A 21664-nucleotide genomic window follows, 5' to 3' on the forward strand; every position below is an offset into this window, starting at 1 on the left:
ACATTACTGTACATACTAAAGATATGTACATGGTAAATATGTAGCACCTATGGAAAAATGTGCTATTATGTGGTAACAAACAAGACACATACGGTCCTTGGTATACACGTGGTAAATATGTAGTACTTACTAACAAGTGTGTGTTAATGTTAAATTGCTCTCCACAAAAGTGCTTGCAAAGTTTGAAGAATTGGTAATTCCTGTGTAATGTTTATGTAAAATGGTGCACTTTATTTTAGTCATATTTCCATATACTTACTATGTACCATCTACCATCAATTACTCAATAAGTACCGTGGTCCATGTTTATACCCCCAACTTGAGTACCGCATAACTTATTCTGTACATTAACTAATAGGTACATACACAAGTACTTACATAGTAAGTATATGGAAATAGGACTATAAAATAAAGTGCACCATTTTACATAAACATTACACAGGAATTACCAGTTCTTCAAACTTTATAAGCACTTGCTGATTTTCAAATCACACTGCATATAAGCTTGAATATAGGCATAATACTGTCTCCTGTGCATAGTAATACACTTGTAATTTTTAACAAGTAAATTACTTCCAAGTTGAATTCATTACTTCAGTGAATACACATGTCTCCACACTATTGAAGAACCTAATCGACTTTCAGTGGGACTTCATATAAAAATTAGTTGGCTTGAGACATGCAGGAAGCGTTTTGTTAGTCAACACTATCAGCAATCTCCTTGTTATCTGAGTTGTACTCTACATTGACAATTCTAGAGTTATTTTGATAAAATGTTTTGTTTGCTGATGTTTTACAGAGGTACCAGTTGGAATACCTCAGGAGACAACATGCAGCCAGGTCGTCATGGTTAAGTAGGTGTAAAATGACAAAGTCATTCACCTAGGACTAGAACTCTTTTAAAAGGTACACAAGCCTCCTCACTGGAATGTTTAAAGAAGTGCTGAAAAAACCCTGAACATTTTTTTTTTTTCACTAAAATGTTTCAAATTTAAATTTGTTGCATGTTCTGAGTATATCCAAAAATGATACAAAATGTAATTTTTTTTTTTTTAAATGTTTAATGACTTCAGGTTGTCATGTTTGTAACTTATATCATGTTTGTGTGTTTTTTTTTTTTGAATCCTTGTTAAATGTTGACTGTTCTTTTAAATAAAATTATTTTGGTTTATATTCATTGAGTGCTTGCTTGTTTAGATATTTCAATATAATGTATTTTAAAGTAGATGCGTGTAGCCCATAGAACAATGTTCGACTGTAAATCCAATTACAACATCAATGGTTACTTTAAATTCACTCTTTACAAAGGCATAAAATAACACTAGATTTAAAATAAATCTAAAAAAAAAAGTTAAATAAAATAATCTTCAATCCAATTACTTATATACATTTTATGCCTTTGTACAATAATGAGTGAATTTAAAGTAACCATAATGTTGTAAATTGAAATAATCACAGAAATGTTCTGCATTTAATTTTTACAGAAACAAGCTGTTAAATAATTCACAGTATGCATACTGTAGAATTACAGTAGATTGCTGGCGACTCTGTTGCCAGTATTTTACTGTAAAAAAAAACAAACAAACAGAATTATACTGTATTTCATTTTTACGGTAATAAACTGTAAAATAATTTCACAGTATGAATACTGTAAAATTACAGTAGATTGCTGGCGACTCTGCTGCCAGCACATTACCGTTATTTAACGGCACAATTTTTTACAGTGTACTGATATACCTCTTTATATAGCTATCATGGAATATAATTTTCTGTGCTTGGAAATAGGATTGTAATTCTACTCAAAAATGTTTTTTTTTTGAGAAATCTGTATGGTCTTACTTTTTTATTAGGTGACCTTTACTACTATGTACTAACATTAAACTGGATTTTGCTGCTAATGGATTGAGGTATGGTTAGGTTTAGGAGTAACGGTAGGGTAGCGGTAGGATTATAAGGGTTACAGGGTAAGGTTTGGGCTACAGTTAGTTGTGAAGTACCTGCATTAATTGTCAATAAAATGCAAGCACTTTAAATGTAATTGCAGTGTTCATAACAATTATATTGTATCAAAAATTAAGGACACCACATAAGGACATAAGTAGGCATGAGCAAGCTGCAGTGGTTTTAAGATATGTTGACAGACATCTCTGTACATGAATCATTCATTGGATTTTATCGGACTGACAGAACAGATGGCGAATCTCTGCCTCATCTTTTAAAGAATGTACTGACAAGTCTTAAGGTCATTGCACACTGAGTCCGAAATTTTCGCACGTTAAAAAAATAAATGCGACCTCATGTTGTGTCAATCATGTTTACACACTGCCTCCGAACTTTTCGTGCGTCATAAAAATATAGCTTGCGTGAGCAGCTATTCTTTCAATTCTGTTATTGAATCCATTACTCATTTCCGTCATTATGGACAGCTCGGTACAGCGTCACATACTGTGTTCAAGGAGAATGTACAGTTGAATGAGAGCTCCACTGGGCTAGGACACCGGCAAAGGATATAAGTATCGCTTTTTATTTTTATTTTATTGATTTTTTTTTTTTTTTCCTTTTTATGTTTACTATTGAAATGTTGTTGTATGCATTTGTCAATTTGATTTCATTTCTGTATTTTCTTAAATGGGTGTATAGATTATTTACAGAGTGTTAACTTTTAGTTTTAGTTACTTTTTCTTATTTGTAAGTCGCTTTGGATAAAAGCATCTGCTAAATGACTAAAAGTAAAAAGTAAAGAGTGTAAAGACCATCGACTCTACCGTGCGACTCCACCGGGCTAGGACCACTAGCCCGGTGGAGTATATCCTTTGCTCCACCGGGCAAAGGATATAAGTATCGCTTTTTATTTTTATTTTATTAATTTTTTTTTTTTCCCTTTTTTATGTTTACTATTGAAATGTTGTTGTATGCATTTGTCAATTTTATTTAATTTCTGTATTTTCTTAAATGGGTGTGTATAGAGTATTTACCGAGTGTTAATCCAGAAAAATCCAGAATGGCATCTGACAATAAGTTGATCCACTTCGTCTCGCAGCACAAAGCACCATAAAGATCCTTGCATACTGAGTACACAGAAATTGGTAGTCTTCTTTTTAATATGTGGCTCTAGTATTGCTCCAAGGAGGGGGGACTCTCCTTGGAGCAAATGTTTAATATAAATGATAAATGTTTCTTGCTTGTGCCGACTGAAAACATATATAAGAAACAGGAGCCAGGAGAGACTTTCAGACATTGCAGTACTTAACACTGAATGGGCGTTCATGTTTATGAAGATTTGGATAAGACAGCGAATCGCTTTGATGCCATATCTGGTGGACACCATTTAGACCTTGATAGATTGTTTTAATATGAATAATTTGCTGATGCTGATTGATGATTTTCTATTAAAAAAAATCCTGCCCAAAAAGCATAAAGACTGAATTACAATAAATTTTAAGTGCATATATTTCTTGCTTCAGCCTTCATCTTGGAAGGATTTTTTTTTTTTTTTTTTTTTTTTATTCACTATGCTTATTATAGTGAATCATTCCGAAGATAAAATATATTCCTTTGACCAGCATTTACATATATGGCTGAATTATTTATTATAAATCATCTGCAATATGCCCATGAAGTGTATACAATAGCATCATAGAACTTTATGAGCTATTCAATGCAACCCTATACACAAGCTTTCCATGTTGCTCTGTAGACATGCTACAAATACTCTGACTGTGTTTGTTCACTCTTTGAAAAATGTTTGTTTAGCTGTCATGTTTTGGAAAAGTTCTGTGTATCACTGTGAATGCTAACAGTAGCCAACACTAGAATATTCCGCATTGTGGAATATCGATTCCAAATGACAAAAACCCCATTGATCTCCCAGTGAGGATTCAATAGCCAGGCACACAGTATGCACAAGAAAGAGAATGAACACTCATCGAGCACAGTTCTGTTCACTCCACACCCTCATACACCATCCTCTCATTTGCTTCTAGCCAGTCACGTCTCTCACAATGTCAAAATAAAGCGTGTTCATTTGGAAAGCGTACTGTTTCCCCCGTAAAGTAAAGGAGAGGAGAGCTCTGCCTGCCTATGCTTTGAGCAATCACTTGAGGATGCTCCAGTGTGATAATAATTCATAATGACAGAGAGAAGCTCCATCTCCAATAAGAGCATGGCAGAGACCCCAAAGCCCTGATGTGGATGACTCAGCCATGCACTGCTTCCCCTGAGCAGAGCCACAGAGCCCCCAGTGTACCAGACACACAGCTGATTAGCTCCATACCACTCTCAACAAGTAAGTAATTTTATTTGTATAGCACTTTTCATACATAAAATGCAACTCAAAGTGCTTCACAAGCATAAAACAAATATTAAAAAAAAACGTCATCAAAAGCAAAATATAAACAAGTATAAGTAAATATAATACACACAAATATAATACACACACTTCACACACTATTATGATCATAAGCAACTGTAAAAGGTATGTCTTAACACGCTTTTTAAAAATATAAATACTGGTTGACTCTCTCACTTCATTTGGAAGACAGTTCCAAATTTTTGGAGCATAGTGACTAAAAGAAGTACCACCAGATCGCTTGAGATTTACTGTATAATATGCTAAAAGTCCAGCACTAGAGGATCGTAACGTTCGATTAGGAATATATCTTGACAAACAATCAGAAATATAAGAAGGTGTCAAGTTATGCAATGCTTTATACACTAATGTAAGAATCTTATAGTCAATCCTTTGATGCACAGGAAACCAATGTAATTCCATTAAAACCGGTGTAATATGTTCTCGTTTCTTCAATTTCATTAATACTCTGGCTGCTGCATTTTGTATCAATTGCAGCTTAACCATAGAACCCTTAGGTAGACCAGTATACACAGCATTACAGTAATCAAGTCGAGAGAAGATAAATACATGAATTAGTTTCTTAGCATCGTTAAAAGATAAAAAAGGACGAATCTTGGCAATATTTCTCAAATGATAAAAACATATTTTTGTAACTTGATTAATATGGGACTTAAAACTCAGATCACAGTCCAAAGTGACACCCAAGTTCTTTACCTCTTTCTTGGATTGTAAAGCTAAGGAACCCAATTCAGCTTCAATCCTCTCCCGCTCAGGTTTTTTACCCACAATAAGAATTTCGGTTTTATCTTTGTTTAGTTTTAAAAAAAGATTCTAAATTCTAAAAAAAGGTGTTTTTGGAATATATATATATATATATATATATATATATATATATATATACTAAAATACAGTAATAACAGTAATATTGTGAACTATTATTACATAATATATATATATATATATATATATATATATATATATATATATTTGCATATAATATAATATAATATATTTTAAAATGTCATTTATGCCTCTGTGTCACATTCTGCTTTGGTTTCTGATCCTGTTTTAATTCCCGAGTTTCCTTTGCTAGTTTTTTTCAATGGTTACTAATTAGTATCACATGTGTCTTGCTGAGTTTATCATTTACCTGCGTATTTATATGCTTTCAGTTTCATTATTTCCTGGTTTATTTCCTGCATGATTTGTTTAGTTTTGTTTGTTTAATAAAGTGAAAGTTGCTAAGAGATCCTCCTCACTTCTCCTTGCCTGCTTAGCTGTAGCAGAACAGCGGACCCAGAAATGACAATGGATCTAGCAGCCATCTGTCTCCTCTTCCTCACCCAGAATGATCTCTTGAACCAGATCACAGTATGATCACAAGAAACACAACAGAGACTATTTGTAACTTGCCCATCAGCCCCACTTTCCAGACCAGTTACACTGGACTCAATTCACACTTAAAAACCAAAATCCCTTTCCTCAGCGATACTCCCCAAGGAAAATGCATTGATTTAGTTAAGCTAGTGCTCATAACGAGTTGATCCTCTTTCACCAAGGACAAGGACTTTTGACTGCCAATCATGGACCTAGAGTCTGAGCCAATGCCGGCCATGGACCCAGAGCTAGAGCCCATGTTTGCCAAGGACCAGCTGCCTGTGAAAAGTTCTACCGTGGAGCTAGATACTGAAACTCCATTCATCCCGCAGCCTGAGCCTGATGCTACGTCTTTCCCAGAGCTGGAGTTAGCCCGCATGTCTGTCCTGGAAGAAGTACTAATCTAGCTCGACATCCTGGAGAGCAAGTCCCACCATGGTTTATTGGACTTCCTGGTTTTGAACTGTTTCCTGGCCCTTCTTGCTCCGCTGGTCCCACCTAATCTCCACGCTCCTTTGTCTCTGCTGAGTCCATCTAGCTCCTTGGCTCTACCCCTCCCCAGCTCCACCTCTGAGCAGCCCAGTCAGCAACCAATCCAGCTAATCACTGTCTTCAGGATTACTAGAAAACTACAAGCATGTGAGTTTTTATCAGGGTTGGAGTTAAACTATGAGCACAGTGGCCCTCCAGAGTTTGCCCATCCCTGGCCTACACGTCGGATTCCCTGCTCTACCTCAGGCCTCCAAGCCCAGGACTCCACCTCAGCCTGTTAACCCATTTTGGCTCCTCTCTTCCTCATCTACTCTGTGGCTCTGCCAGGCTCCCACGCCTCTGGCTCTGCCTTGGTCAGGCATCACCCTGGGTCCACCACAGGCTTCCAGGCTTTAAGCTGCACCTCAGACCTCCACTGCTTTGGCTCCACCGGGCTCCTCCTTTCCTCCAACTCCACCACTGTCCTCGCTCTGCATCGCAACTGGCTCCGCCTAAGCTCTGCTTTGGCCCTCCAGACCATTGGCATCACCCCGGGTCTTCAGCTCTGCCTGGGTCTTCACCTCAGTTGGTAGTCCCTTTGGTTCATCCCTTTCAGCTCCACTGTGGACTATTGGCTGCGGAAAATTCATCTTTGCATCACAGGAATAAATTGCATTTGGAAATATGTTTTAACCGAAAACAGTGAAAGAAAGTTCAGAATGATTCTAGCAATTCAAAGCTTCAATAATGTATTTGTTCAGATCATACAATTGTTATTACAGTATTATATCATAATAATTTATTTCAAAATATATTATAAACCATAAATTAAGCTGGTAACCACTAAAATGGAAAAAAAAACCTCCAGGATGCCTTTGTGTGTGGAATTTACATGTTGTGTATTCATTCAGGTGCTTTAGTTACTCCTACAGTCCAAAGACATGAATTAAATTGCCCGTAAGACAATAAATTGCATTCAGGAGGGAGCGTGTGTGTGTGTGTGTGAGAGAGTCTGTGATGGACTGTCCTGTTTTCCTGCCTATAGCCTGAGATGCTGGGATAGACCCTATGGCAAGTGTTTTGGAGAATGGATGGATTTGTTTCTTACCATAAACTGAGCTTCTATCAAAATAAATATTAAATAATTGCAATGCTTTGTTCATAGTTGAAATTAGGTATGATCATTTCTGATGGCATCAACAATATAGATAACTGCTTTTAAAATTTATGTCAGTCAGTAACTGGGGGAAACTATATAAATAAATGTAGCTCTGTAATTAAATTCTACAAAATTCTACTGTACAAAATATAACATTACAAAATATAATATTATTTTTCATAATGCACTCCAGATAAATGCAGTAACTTATTACATAGCAAGGCTTACCTGTACATCCATTCAAACTTCAAAATCCCTTTTAAAACTGCACAAGTATTCATAGTACAGAAAGTTGACTGTATATCATTCAGGCTTGAAACTTCTCTTCAAACCACATAAAGGAACATAAAACTGACCTTCAGACTATTTGAAACAATCAGACAAGACTTTGTCAAGCAAAAGTCTTGATAAACTTTGTTTTTCTTGCTGCTCATTGATTTCTTTATTTTTTGCTGATGCCATTTTAATAAAGCAATAAATCACAGAGTGTCACAGTGCACACATGAGGAGGATACAGGAACATGCAGACGAGGATGTAAACTCAAAATAACAGTCTTTAATCAAATCCAAACAAGGCAGGGCAAGACAAGGCAAGGCTGACACAGACAGGAACACCGGGGAGTAACGAGTAGACCAGACGACACAAAACTGAACAGGCAGGAACTTAAATATACAGGTTAATGACAGAAACACAGCTCAACAGAATAAACTGATAATCACATTAAACAAGGACAGGAAACAAACCTGTCACAAGAGGCGGAAAATATGGACACAAGAGGCGGAAACACATGACACACACGACAGAGGACTGACATCGATAAAGTTTGCAGACGTTTTTGGTCCGTGAACTAGATCTCGCTCAGGACACGTGCCAAATTTAACTTCTCCAAATTTGGCATTGTCATTGGCTCACAGCAGGATTTAATGTCTTCTAAACGAGTGACACTTTGCTCAATTACCTGTCCTATATCAGCAATATCTGTTTTTTTTTTTTTTTTTTTTTTTTTTGGAGAAGTAGTTATCTACATCAGTGTTTCTCAACTGGTGGGTCCGCGGAGTGTGCAAAAAATGTATTTCTAAATGTTTTTCTGATGTGAGACTTTTATTTTAAAAGATGTACATGAAAGCTGTTGACACTGCTGTCAGATGCAGTTTAAAGTAAAGAGTGCCTGAGAAAAACGCGCTGTCCCGATTCAGTATCCGTGGGTCGCAGCTTGATGACCATGGGAAAACGTGGGTCACAAGGCCAAACCAGTTGAGAACCACTGATCTAGATTATTGGGTTGGTTAGATATTTTGTTCAATCGATCATTTAGTTTTCTGTGATTGTCATACCAACAACGATAAACAAATGTGAAAAATAGATGTAGTCTTTTCCTATGCATTGCACTCTCTTACCCTTTCCCCCCATCGACGCCCCTGAGAGGGAGTCATTTCCTTTCTAAGTCAGTTTTCTCTTTTGACAGCAGTGTGTACTGATGTAGTCATTTCATCAATTCCTGACTATCACCGAATATGGATTTTACTGTACAAACCATCATAAGACTCAAATCAGTTGGATGACTAATCATTCACATGGGTCACTGGTGTTTGGAGCCTGCTGATTGCCGCTTACAGCTGTCTTTTTATCATTTATGTTGCTTATGATCTACTGCACTTTTAAGGCAGCAGCCAATGTAGGCATTAGACAGCAGGGCAGTTCAATAGGTCTTTGAACCCAGTCCTAAAGTGTCCATTTTGTCACAATGACAGCAGAAGATCAAATAAATATCTGTCTTTCTATGATATTACCCTGCAGATGCAGTTTCCTTTTCTGAAATGGCTTTCAGGACTGATAAATCCCTTTGTCTGTGAATTTTAATCGATTTGTTTTGACACCACCCCATTTTTTGCACAACTTAAACTACTTATTTCATAAAGAGCAATTGCTAATGTCATCATGACACATTAGGGCCTTTCATCCTGTTTAATTCTATTACTAGGACATAGACAACTCTCGCTGAAAATTAATAATGTCCTCTGGCTTTCTGACTTCACTTCCGGCTTTGCTACTGTTCGGACGCTCTTGCTTATTGCTCTCCGCTTTGCTCCCTATTTTTGCATTTTTCTCATATCTCTCCAAGATTTTAACTTCAGCAGATCAGCACAGTGCTCAGACAACACATTTTTTGGGGGTAAACTTAAGACTTTCTCCCAGCAGTTTACATTCCAGAGACGGAAAAACACAGCTGTCTACATTCAAACAGACAAGAGAAAATGCCTCTCGTGGAATCTACTTGCTGCATGAACTGCCACAAACTTCTACAAAGGATTGCGGTTCTTGAAACAAAGTTACTTACTGGACTTCCAAAACAGGCGGAACACACAGCAGACGGTCATCACGGACCCCCTCAGCATACAGCTGGTGAGTCCTCTGAATCTCAAAAGTTTATAGCCGAAACAGATCGACAGACAAATCGATGGCACAAACAGGGAGCGAGACCCAAAGGCAATGGAGACATCAGATTATCACGAGTATCTCGTATTGCTGCCGTAGCATCCTCTACCCCAGATACGGCTATGACAAGACTTGTAAACACTGGTATCTTACCACCCCCTTTACATCTTGAGAACAGATTTGAAGCATTAATGAATGTGGGTGAGAAATCCGCAAATGTGACTAAACACGGATCGAATCAGCCAGCAGCTAACATCGCTACTAACAGGCGCTCAAGGTCGAGCAGACAGCGGCTTTCAGCTCAGAGCGCAGCCGAGCCCAGGACTCTGATAGTGGGTGATGCTATTATCAGAAACATCAGTAGCAGGACTACAACTACATACTGCCTTCCTCAAGCAAATGTCTCTGATGTGAACAAAGAACTTCGGAACATTCTGATGAAGCACAAGACTGCAAATCGTGTCATCATCCATGTGGGGAAGAATGATATTCGGAAGGAGCAGTCAGAACTCCTTAAGAAGGATTTCAGTGAACTCTTTGAAACGCTTCAAAGTCTTGAAGTTCAGTCGTTCATCAGTGGACCACTCCCAGCAAGGGGAACTAACATGTTCTCACGGTTGCTTGGGCTGAATACATGGCTACAAAGAACCTGCAGTATAAAAGGAGTCAACTTCATCGACAACTTCAATCTTTTCTGGGGCCACAGACAACTGTTTAAACTAGATGGCCTCCACCCAAACAGACTCGGTGCAAGAGTGCTTAAGGACAATATATTTCTCCCTCCGTCATCCTTCAGCGGTGTGTGCCAATCTACTCGGCCTGAATGGCACACACACACCTGGACAGTATATGAGTGACCACAGGACTTCATGTCAGCTTCTGAGTCAACATGATAACACCACGCAGCCACAACAAGCACTGCTCATGGACATCCCAGCTGAGCCCTGCCCACAGAGCTCATCACATGCAGACTGTGACGTACTACAACAGCTCCAAGACTCAGCACCCAAGGACGACTTTCTGGAAAACAGCCAGGGAAGCCAGAACGACATCTCACAGCCAGCGGAAACACCAGAGCCAGAGCCCTGCTCACCAGATACACTTTCACTCTCCCCAGAATCTCCACTTCTAAGCTTCTCACAGAAAATGGAGGAACTGGTGTATGCTGGGACCAAACTCTCCCACTCTTTCGCTTCAAGTCCCCAGATATCAACTAAAAAACGGCGGGCCCCACAACCACCAAAGACTGCAGGCCCAGCTCACCCTCCTCCTCCTGCGAGAGCTCTCCGGCCGCTGCCACAACGTCAGGGCCCAAACCCCTCTCTATCTGGTGTAGGTGAACCAAAAACAACTGATAACAGCTCTCAGTGATATGTGTCGGGTCCCCGCTATATTAGCAGCAACATTCACAAATGTTTACAGAACAAGCGGGAACCCAGTGTGCCTGTAGCCTCCTCTATTTCTGTTTTATTAAGCAATAGAAAGTCTAAGGCCTTCTCAAGCCGTACGGCTGACCTATCTAACCTGCGGCCTATAATGCATCAATCTAAGATTGCTGTAGAGACAAAATGTAATTCCATCAAGTTAGCATTTTTAAACATTCGCTCACTTAAAAATAAATAATTTCTGATCAACGATTTAATAACCACAAACAATCTGGATTTTATGTTTTTAAATGAAACATGGTTAGAAGACAGCTGCAGTTCAACAGTCCTCACTGAAACAGCCCCTCCTAACTTTAATTTTATAAGTGTCTGCAGGACTGTTAGGAGAGGTGGAGGTGTAGCTGCTCTGTTTAAAGATGTTTATCAGTGCAAGCAAATGTCATTTGGTCAGTATTCATCTTTTGAACACCTAGGTATTGTGCTGAAAGGTGCTCCACGCACCCTGTTTATCATTATTTACAGGCCTCCAAAATATTCTCCAGCCTTTGTTGATGATTTCACTGAACTGTTATCAATGATTTCCTCAGAGTTTGACTGTTTTGCTATTGCAGGGGATTTTAATATTCACATAGATAATGCAGAAATCAAAACTACAAAATAAATTATAACTGTTCTAAACACTTTTGACCTGAGTCAGCATGTGCACGGACCCACACACAATCGTGGACACACTCTAGATTTACTCATCAGTAGAGGTCTAAACATCTCATCCATTGTAATTAAGGATGTAGCACTATCTGATCACTTCTGTATTTTCTTTGATATATTGATCTCGGTCACCACTGAATCTAGATCTGTCTCTATCAGAAAGAGATGCATTAACGAGAACACGAGTGCGCTATTTATGGAGGCAATATCATTAACACCAAGCATTTCTGCAGACCCTGTTGATCTTCTCCTGGAGTCATTTAACTCAAAAATTAAGAATGTTATTGATGTTATTGCCCCGATAAAGGTCAGCAAGAAGACGGGGAAACAGAAATCAATTTGGAGAAAATCAACAGCAGTTCAGAGCATGAAAAGACAATGCAGAAAAGCTGAGCGGATGTGGCGGAAGACGAAACTCGAAATTCACTATAGCATCTATAAAGACAGCCTTCATGCTTTCAATGTGGAACTAGCCACAGCTAGACAGACTTTCTTTTCAAACCTTATAAACAGTAACTTAAACAACACCCGCACTCTTTTTGTGACTGTTGAGAGACTGACAAACCCCCCAAGTCAGATTCCCAGTGAAATGCTCTCCGATAACAAATGCAATGAGTTTGCTTCCTTCTTTTCTGAGAAGATCAATAATATCAGAAAGGAGATTGGCACATCCTCAAGTTATGCAGAGGTCACACAGATTCGACCGCAATTTCAAAAAGAAGTGACTATGTGTGTTTTTAAAGAAATTGATAACAAAATTTTGGAAGAAATAGTACAGCACCTTAAATCTTCAACCTGCTATCTTGACACACTTCCCACATCCTTTTTCAAAAATGTGCTTAACTGTTTAGAAGCTGATCTCTTAGAAGTGGTGAACGCCTCACTTCTTTCTGGGACTTTTCCAAACTCCCTTAAAACTGCAGTTGTTAAGCCCCTTCTGAAAAAGCGCAATCTTGATAGCACCATGTTGAGCAACTATAGACCCATATCAAATCTTCCTTTCATAGGTAAGATAATTGAAAAGGTAGTTTCTAATCAGCTGAACAACTACTTAAAGTCAAATGGATACCTGGACAATTTTCAATCTGGTTTCCGAGCACATCACAGCACAGAGACAGCACTCGTTAAGATAATAAATGATATTCGCGTCAATTCTGATTCTGGCAAAATATCAGTGCTGGTACTACTAGATCTTAGTGCTGCGTTTGACACTGTCGATCATAACATACTTTTAGAGAGACTGGAAAACTGGGTCGGGCTTTCTGGGATGGCACTCAAATGGTTCAGGTCATACTTAGAAGGGAGAGGTTATTATGTGAGTATAGGAGAGCATAAGTCTAAGTGGACGGCCATGACATGTGGAGTCCCACAAGGCTCAATTCTTGCACCGCTCTTGTTTAACCTGTATATGCTCCCACTAAGTCAGATAATGAGGAAGAACCAAATTGCCTATCACAGCTATGCTGATGATACCCAGATTTACCTAGCCTTATCTCCAAATGACTACAGCCCCATTGACTCCCTCTGCCAATGAATTGCTGAAATTAACAGTTGGATGTGCCAGAACTTTCTTCAGTTAAACAAGGAGAAAACTGAAATCATTGCATTTGGAATCAAAGATGAAGTTCTCAAGGTGAATGCATACCTTGACTCTAGGGGTCAAACAACTAAAAATCAAGTCAGAAATCTTGGGGTGATTCTGGAGACAGACCTTAGTTTCAGTAGTCATGTCAAAGCAGTAACTAAATCAGCATACTATCATCTCAAAAACATTGCAAGAATTAGATGTTTTGTTTCCAGTCAAGACTTGGAGAAACTTGTTCATGCCTTTATCACCAGCAGGGTGGATTACTGTAATGGTCTCCTCACCGGCCTTCCCAAGAAGACCATTAGACAACTGCAGCTCATCCAGAACGCTGCTGCCAGGATCCTGACTAGAACCAGAAAATCTGAGCATATCACACCAGTCCTCAGGTCCTTACACTGGCTTCCAGTTACATTTAGGATTGATTTTAAAGTACTTTTACTCGTTTATAAGTCACTCAATGGCCTAGGACCTAAATATATTGCTGATATGCTCACTGAATATAAACCGAACAGACCACTCAGATCATTAGGATCGAGTCAGTTAGAAATACCAAGGGTTCACACAAAACAAGGGGAGTCTGCGTTTAGCTATTATGCAGCCCGCAGTTGGAACCAGCTTCCAGAAGAGATCAGATGTGCTAAAACATTAGCCACATTTAAATCAAGACTCAAAACTCATCTGTTTAACTGTGCATTTGTTGAATGAGCACTGTGCTATATGTCCGAACTGACTGCAATACATTTTATGTATAATCATTTTCTTTAAATTTATTTTAAATCATTTTTAAAATTCCTTGTTTTTATTATTTTTATTTCCATGTTTTTATTGATTTTAATGTCTATTTCACTTTATTTTATGTAAAGCACTTTGAATTACCACTGTGTATGAAATGTGCTATATAAATAAACTTGCCTTGCCTTGCCTTGCCTTGGCTTTGGCTCTGAATGCGTAAACGCCCCTAGACTACTACAGTTTTTTTACAGCATTAATCACAGGACTAGTCAGGCAGAATGATTAATCATTTTTAAAGGACTAATTCATTTTTAAATACAGTTTAAGCTCATGCAGCACATGTGGCATAATGTTGATTACCACAAAAAATCAATTCAACTTGACCCTACTTTAACAAAACAGGTGCTTACTAAATTACAATTACATTTGTTATCAACTACACATTCACAGGAGATTTATCACATTTACCATTTGCCAAAATGACTGGAAAGTTTGAAATGAAAACTCCAAAAACCTTTGTTTAAAAACTCAAGAAGGATAATTGGCAGGATACATCTACTGCTCAATACTCTTCAGAAGAGAAAGATCAATATAAACATATAAAATCAAAGCAAAACTAGCCTCTCCATGTTCACTTGCATCTCTGAAAATCACAAAGAACTTTAATGAACAGAACATCATACCTCAGAAATGGTTTGGATGCTACATGTGCGTGATCGCTACCTGACAAAACCTCACTTAATAGTCTGCAAAACTATTTGTTTTCAAAAGAATAAAGAATAAGAGTAAATATATTTTCTGTGGCTGAATAACCCGATTTTTTTTAAATAATCAACCTATATGTCTATAGCATTATTGTCTTTACATCTATTTGCAATGGTTTGCTCCAGCAACAACGACAGTCCTTTCCCCTGTCTTTCATTTGCTCAGTGCAGCTCACGTTGGCCTCTGAAGGTACTTGATCTGTGATCTGACCCTGTAAGAGTAATGCCTGCTGACATTCTAGCACTCACCCACTGGGTTACGGCGCTGCCATTTAGGACATGACGTCTACCTCAATCCACAAGACTGAAAACACAAACCACAGTCTGCAGGGCTTCCCACATACACACACACTCGGAAAGAGAGGAAAAGATTGTAGCACTGGTTTATTCCTGTTATGCAGTAACATTTTAACGCTGGAACTTTTCAAAAATAAATATTCATGCAAAAATATGTTCATGGTTAAGGAGAATTTTTTTTTAATTGTTGTTTGAGATTTCAGTTTAAAATGTGATTTTTTCTCCCACCTTTTTTTCACAATATTGTACAAAAAGACTAAATTCAACAATGAGTGCAAAAGCATAAATTGAAGAAAAATGTATGATTCTTTGGCGTGACTCCTGCACAATGGCTCTATGGAGTCTATTGATAGAATCCCATCGAACAGTCAGATGTAGCTGAGAGCATTGGGTCTAGAAGACCCTTCACAGCAGCATGACCATGAGACCAGTAGTGGAGAAGAGGTGGAGCTCAATGAACGCAGCGCAATGATAGGCCATCATGGACTATTAAAGTTAAAGCAAACCTGTGGCTACAATTTTATGATCATCGACTAATGGAGTACAAGTCTTTCTGCCAGAAATACTTATACTATATCTTTCTGCAAGAAATACTCTTATTCTCTGTTTCTCTGTTCTGTGTGTAATTTTATCAATCAGGATGAAAAGTCTTAGTGAGACACAAACCAACTAATAAAAAACGTTGGTAACACTTTATTTTGATAGTCCACTTTTGAACTTTGTGTCATAAATAGTCATAAATACAACTCAGTATTAGTTTACTGTCAGGGATTTGTCGCGTTGCGCCGCATCCAGTGTAGACTGCATTGCTGATTATAATGGATTCTATTTTAGTTTATCGCGCCGCGCTGCACCACTCGCGTCTGGTGCAGACATGGTTTAAATTCTTGCCGAGTCACAGGGCTCAAGTCCAAGTCAAGTCTTGAGTCATTGTTGTCAAAGTCTAAGTTGAGCCGCAAGTCTTCTTTGACTATGTCGAGTCAAGTCACAATTCCTCAAATCATGCTCGACCATTCTCTGAATCACATGTGTAATCAGTCCAATGGATGGGCGAGACATCACGGGTGGGGTGACGTAGCGACCAGGAAGCTTAAAAGCACGTGCGATGGAACCAGCATCAGCTTCTAGGTATGAAGCAAGAGCTCGCAGGGATGCCGGAAGTATGGCACTGAGAGCAGCGTCATGGTTTCATGCGTAACCTGGAGTTCCCCTTCAGGAACTCGAGCTGCATCGAAACGCTATGGAAACAAGTATGCCCATGCCGCCAGACTTGAAAATCCCTGTCTAGTGTGGAAGAGCACAGCTAGGGCGAGAGAACAGAAGAGCCTGGAGTGGCTCACATATCTAGGTCATAGAACCTGACGAATGTGAGGGACGTGGACCATCCCGGAGCGTTGCAGATGTCCTACATAGACATACCTGCTAGAAAGGACTTGGAGGCTGACACACTTCGGGTAGAGTGAGCCTTCACTCCCAGAGGTAAGGGAGATCAGAGAACTCATAAGCAATAGAACTTGCATCTACTATCCACCGACTGAGGGTCTGCTTTGTAGCAAGAAGACCTCTCTCAGGGGGACCATAGCACACAAGTAGTTGGTCCGCCTTTCTCCACAGGGCAGCTCTGTGGATGTATATGCCCAGTGCTTGCACTGGACACCTACAATTAAGCTTTTGCTGGTCGTGTCCCGGAAGGAATGAAGACCTAAGGCCTGCAGTGCAACAGGCAGCGGTGTAGAATAGGGGACCATAGGGACATAACTCGCTTGAGGGTAGAGAAACGCTTTGGCCATGCCGGGCGCAAAGTCTAAATAAGAAGGGACCACAGAGAGGGCCTGCAGATCCCCAACTTTCTTGAGAGAAGAAATCACCAGAAGGAAGGTAGTCTTAATAGTGATATGGCCTACAGAGAGCCTCTAACACCACAGCCAGGTCCCACCGAGGGAACACGAGATCGTACCGGAGGCCTCAGCCTCAGCGCACCACGGAGGAAACGTGTAACTAGGGGGTTCTTGCTCACTGACTGGTCAATGAGAGGGGCGTGGTAGGCACCAAGTGAAGTGAAGTGAAGTGAAGTGACATACTGCCAAGTATGGTGACCCATACTCGGAATTCGTGCTCTGCATTTAACCCATCCATCATACACACACACAGCAGTGAACACACACACACCGTGAACACACACCCGGAGCAGTGGGCAGCCATTTATGCTGCGGCGCCCGGGGAGCAGTTGGGGGTTCGGTGCCTTGCTCAAGGGCACCTCAGTCGTGGTATTGAGGGTGGAGAGAGCGCTGGACATTCACTCCCCCCACCTACAAACCCTGCCAGCCCGAGACTCGAACCCGCAACCTTTGGATTACGAGTCCGACTCTCTAACCATTAGGCCACGACTTCCCCTATGTTGTGACCCAGCTCAACTTAGACTCTCTAACCATTAGGCCACGACTTCCCCTATGTTGTGACCCAGCTCAACTTAGACTTTGACAACAATGACTCACCAATGGCCGCCACGTAGACCTTCAGGGTGGATTGGGTCAACCCTGCGGAGAATCGGGCCTGCAGGAACTCCAGCACGGTACCAACTGGACAGTTAAATGGGTCGAGCTGGTGGTCTCCGCACCATGAAATAATAAGCTTTCACTTCAGGGCATACGGTTTCCTCGTAGAGGGAGCTCTGGACTGGAGGATGGTCTCAACAACCTCGGTTGAGAGACCAGAGGCTATGAGCTGTGCCCCCTCAGATGCCACACTCACAGCTTCCACAGCTCCAGGCGAGGGTGGACGATAGTGCCCCCCACCTGTGAGAGGAGATCCCTCCTGACGGGAATCTCCCATGGAGAGTCGTCGAGAAGGGAAATCAGGTCCGAGAACCATACTCGGCCCGGCCACAACGGGGCTACTAGCAGTAGACGGACCCCATCTACTCTCTCCAGAACTCCGTACAGACGAAGCCTCGGCCAAGTCTGTACCATGACATCCAGCCCAGAGGAGCTGGATGAGTTAGAGAGAACCAGAGGGGACGGTGCAATGTCTCCTGAGTCGCAAACAGGTCGACCTGAGCCTGGCCAAACACTCTCCATATCTGCTTCACCACTCCATTCCCCGGGCCTCGGCCCCTGCCTCGACAGGATGTCTACTAAGGGAAATAGTCTCTCAAGACTGGCCTCTGGTGTACTTAGAGCCCACGGTAATGCACACTTGCCTTACATTACACTAGGAATTTTTTGCATGAACCCTCAAGAGCTGACTGTGCATGCTCTGCTTCAAACAAACCACACATAAATCGCGTGCATCCCCACCCCTTATCCTATTCTCGAGGGCAGGGAGAACAAGCGATCTAAAATGCAGTCTTTTCATATGTAAAACACATCAATCTCCTCGGAGAAAGATAGCTGCAGCAGCGGGCTCTTACTCAGAGCGAGGAGAGAGAGCACACAGAGAGAGCGCTAGATCTAGGGAAAAAAGGTGAGCCCATCTCCAACCCGTCCGCTAGATCCGTGTACTGCTCCCCTATTGAGATGCCCAGGAATGTGCACTGCTCTCAGTGAGAGGAGTTTGCCCTGGGACCACACAAGGATCTGGTGCGCCAGCTTGTACAAGGGGCTCAAACGCAGATCTCCCTGGTGATTGATGTAAGAGACCACCGCTGTGTTGTCTGTGCGCACCAATACATGGTGATCTCTTAGGTCCGGGAGGAAGTGTTTCAGTGTTTGAAACACAGCCAGCATTTCCAGGCAGTTAATGTGCCACGTGAGATGGCGACCGCTCCACAGACCGCGGGCAGGGTGGCCACTCATGACCGCACCCCAACTGGTGAGGGCTGCGTCCATTGCTAGCGTTACGCGGCGACAAGGAGCTCCCAGCACCGGGCCCTGAGACAAAAACCAAGGTTTCCTCCACATGTCTAAGGCACGTAGGCATCACCGCGTGACCTTGATCATGCGGAGTAGGTTTCCCCTCGGGGAGAACCCCTTGGTCTTGAGCCACCACTGTAGGGGTCTCATGTACAGCAGGCCAAAATTTATCACGTTGTACGCAGCTGCCATCAGACCCAGCAGTTTTTGCTTGACAGTGAGTGGCTGGCCTTCTCTCACTCTCGCGACTGCCATGAGGATCGACTCGATCCGAGCAGGAGACAGATGTGCCTGCATCGTGGTCGAATCACACACCACACCCAGATAAGTGGTTCTCTGTAGTGGAGAAAGCACACTTGTCTTGGCGTTTAGTCTTAACCCCAGTTCTTTCATGTGAGCGGGAACGACACCTCGATGCCGAACCGCCATCTGCTCTGATTGAGGTAATATCAACCAACCGTTCACACTTTGTGAAAGTGCGGGGAGAGAGTGCAAGGCCAAACGGAAGAACCTAATATTGATATTGTCACGGGGTGAGGAATCACACGACAGGGAAGGCAGGTTAAATGCCCCGGAGGGTGGCTTTATTTACAAGGGGAAGTGCAACAAAGGGGAAAAAAGTCCCTGTGGGTGCTCCGGTGCAGTGGGTGCTTTCTTCCTTCTTTCCCAGTGCAGTGAAAGTGCAATGCTGTGCTCCAGTGGGGCTGGTCGGTCACACGCTGCTGTCTGTGGGAGAAATGAGAGGGCGAGTTAGTGCTTGGTCTCATTGAGAAGTCTTCCTGTGTGTTGGGTTTGCGTGTCTTATGTAGCCGTCGTGTGATGAGCCGCAGCTGTGACCGATCAGCCTGTGATGAGGATGGGCAGGTGTTCCTCGCTCGTTTCCAGGGCGACGCTGATGAAGCTTCGGGACGCTCGTCACAATATGCTTCGCCCCCGAAAGCAAACCTCAGGAACTTCCTGTGTTGGGGAAGGATGGAGATGCTGGGCGCAATCCTCTATCCTTCTTTGGAACGATGAAATACCGGCTGTAGAACCTTGACTCTCTCTCGCGAGGAGGGACCACTTTGGTGGCCTCCTTCCTCAAGCGAGTCTTTACTTCTTGTTCCATTACCAGAGCCTGCTTGGGGCCCATGAGAATGGGAATGACCACGTTGAAACGGGGCGGTAAGAGCCGAACTGAATAATATAGTTTCTCTACAGTGTGCAGGACCCATTGAGACACATTTTGGCTGAAGTTTCCATGCTGCCAAATAGTCTACTAAGGGGATCGAGACTGACCTCTGGTGTACTTAGAGCTGCAAACTCAGTGCCCTGAAGCAGAGGACCGGCAGGAAGCGGCCGATCTAGCTGCTCTAGAGACCTACGAAGAGTGGCAAGCCTCTCAGTTCCGCTACGTTTTCAGCCCGGAAAAGACTGAGAGAAGCACTTGCTGGAGACCGCTGTGCCCTGAAGCACCGTAGGTGGCAGGGTTGGCAGACCGATCTCCTGAGGGCACTGAGAAGAGACGGGCACTGTATGAAGTGGTGTACACTGCTCTTCCCCAGTAGGGGCCACCCTCAAAAGTCCTGAGCCATGGACATCAGGACTTTTCCTTGGCCGAAGTCCCCTATTGAGAATGACGGTCCTCAGAACCGTCATCCCTTTGGAGGACTTAGACTGACACAACCCGAGCCTGCTTGGGGCAGGACCCAATAAGATACATTTGGCAGGCCCATACTGCCAGATGACCTACTAAGGGAAATAGTCTCTCAAGACTGGCCTCTGGTGTACTTAGAGCCCACGGTAATGCACACTTGCCTTACATTACACTAGGAATTTTTTGCATGAACCCTCAAGAGCTGACTGTGCATGCTCTGCTTCAAACAAACCACACATAAATCGTGTGCATCCCCACCCCTTATCCTATTCTCGAGGGCAGGGAGAACGAGCGATCTAAAATGCAGTCTTTTCATATGCAAAACACATCAATCTCCTCGGAGAAAGATAGCTGCAGCAGCGGGCTCTTACTCAGAGCGAGGAGAGAGAGCACACAGAGAGAGCGCTAGATCTAGGGAAAAAAGGTGAGCCCATCTCCAACCCGTCCACGATCCCCGCAATCTCAATCACCGCTGTGCCTCAACAGCAGCGGGACTGGAACTGCAAGATCACAAGCACGGACATACTCCTCGAAGCGTGCCTGGTGGAAGCGGAGCATTTGCATTGGGCAGAAGCCCAGTCAGCCCACTCGAGAGCTGACGGTGCGAACTCCGCTCCCAAGCAAACCACACATAAACTGTGTGTATCTCCATCCGTGATATAGTGAGGACAGGGAGGAACACACAGTCAATATCGTGTTTGCTCGCGCCCTTATGTCTGCTTATCTGACTCGCTTTTTGAAGATAATGTGAGCGCTTAGGACAGACAACAATAAATAAGACTGACACACACAGAGCGCTTGCTGAATGACAGAAAGCTGATGCCGGTTCCACCGCATGTGCTTTTAACCTGTTAACGTTTACCAGAGCGACGGCGCACTGAAGCGTTTTTTCCCCACTAGTTTAATGT

This window comes from Barbus barbus (genome assembly GCF_936440315.1).
Source record: "Barbus barbus genome assembly, chromosome: 16".
NCBI classification, from domain to species: domain Eukaryota; kingdom Metazoa; phylum Chordata; class Actinopteri; order Cypriniformes; family Cyprinidae; genus Barbus; species Barbus barbus.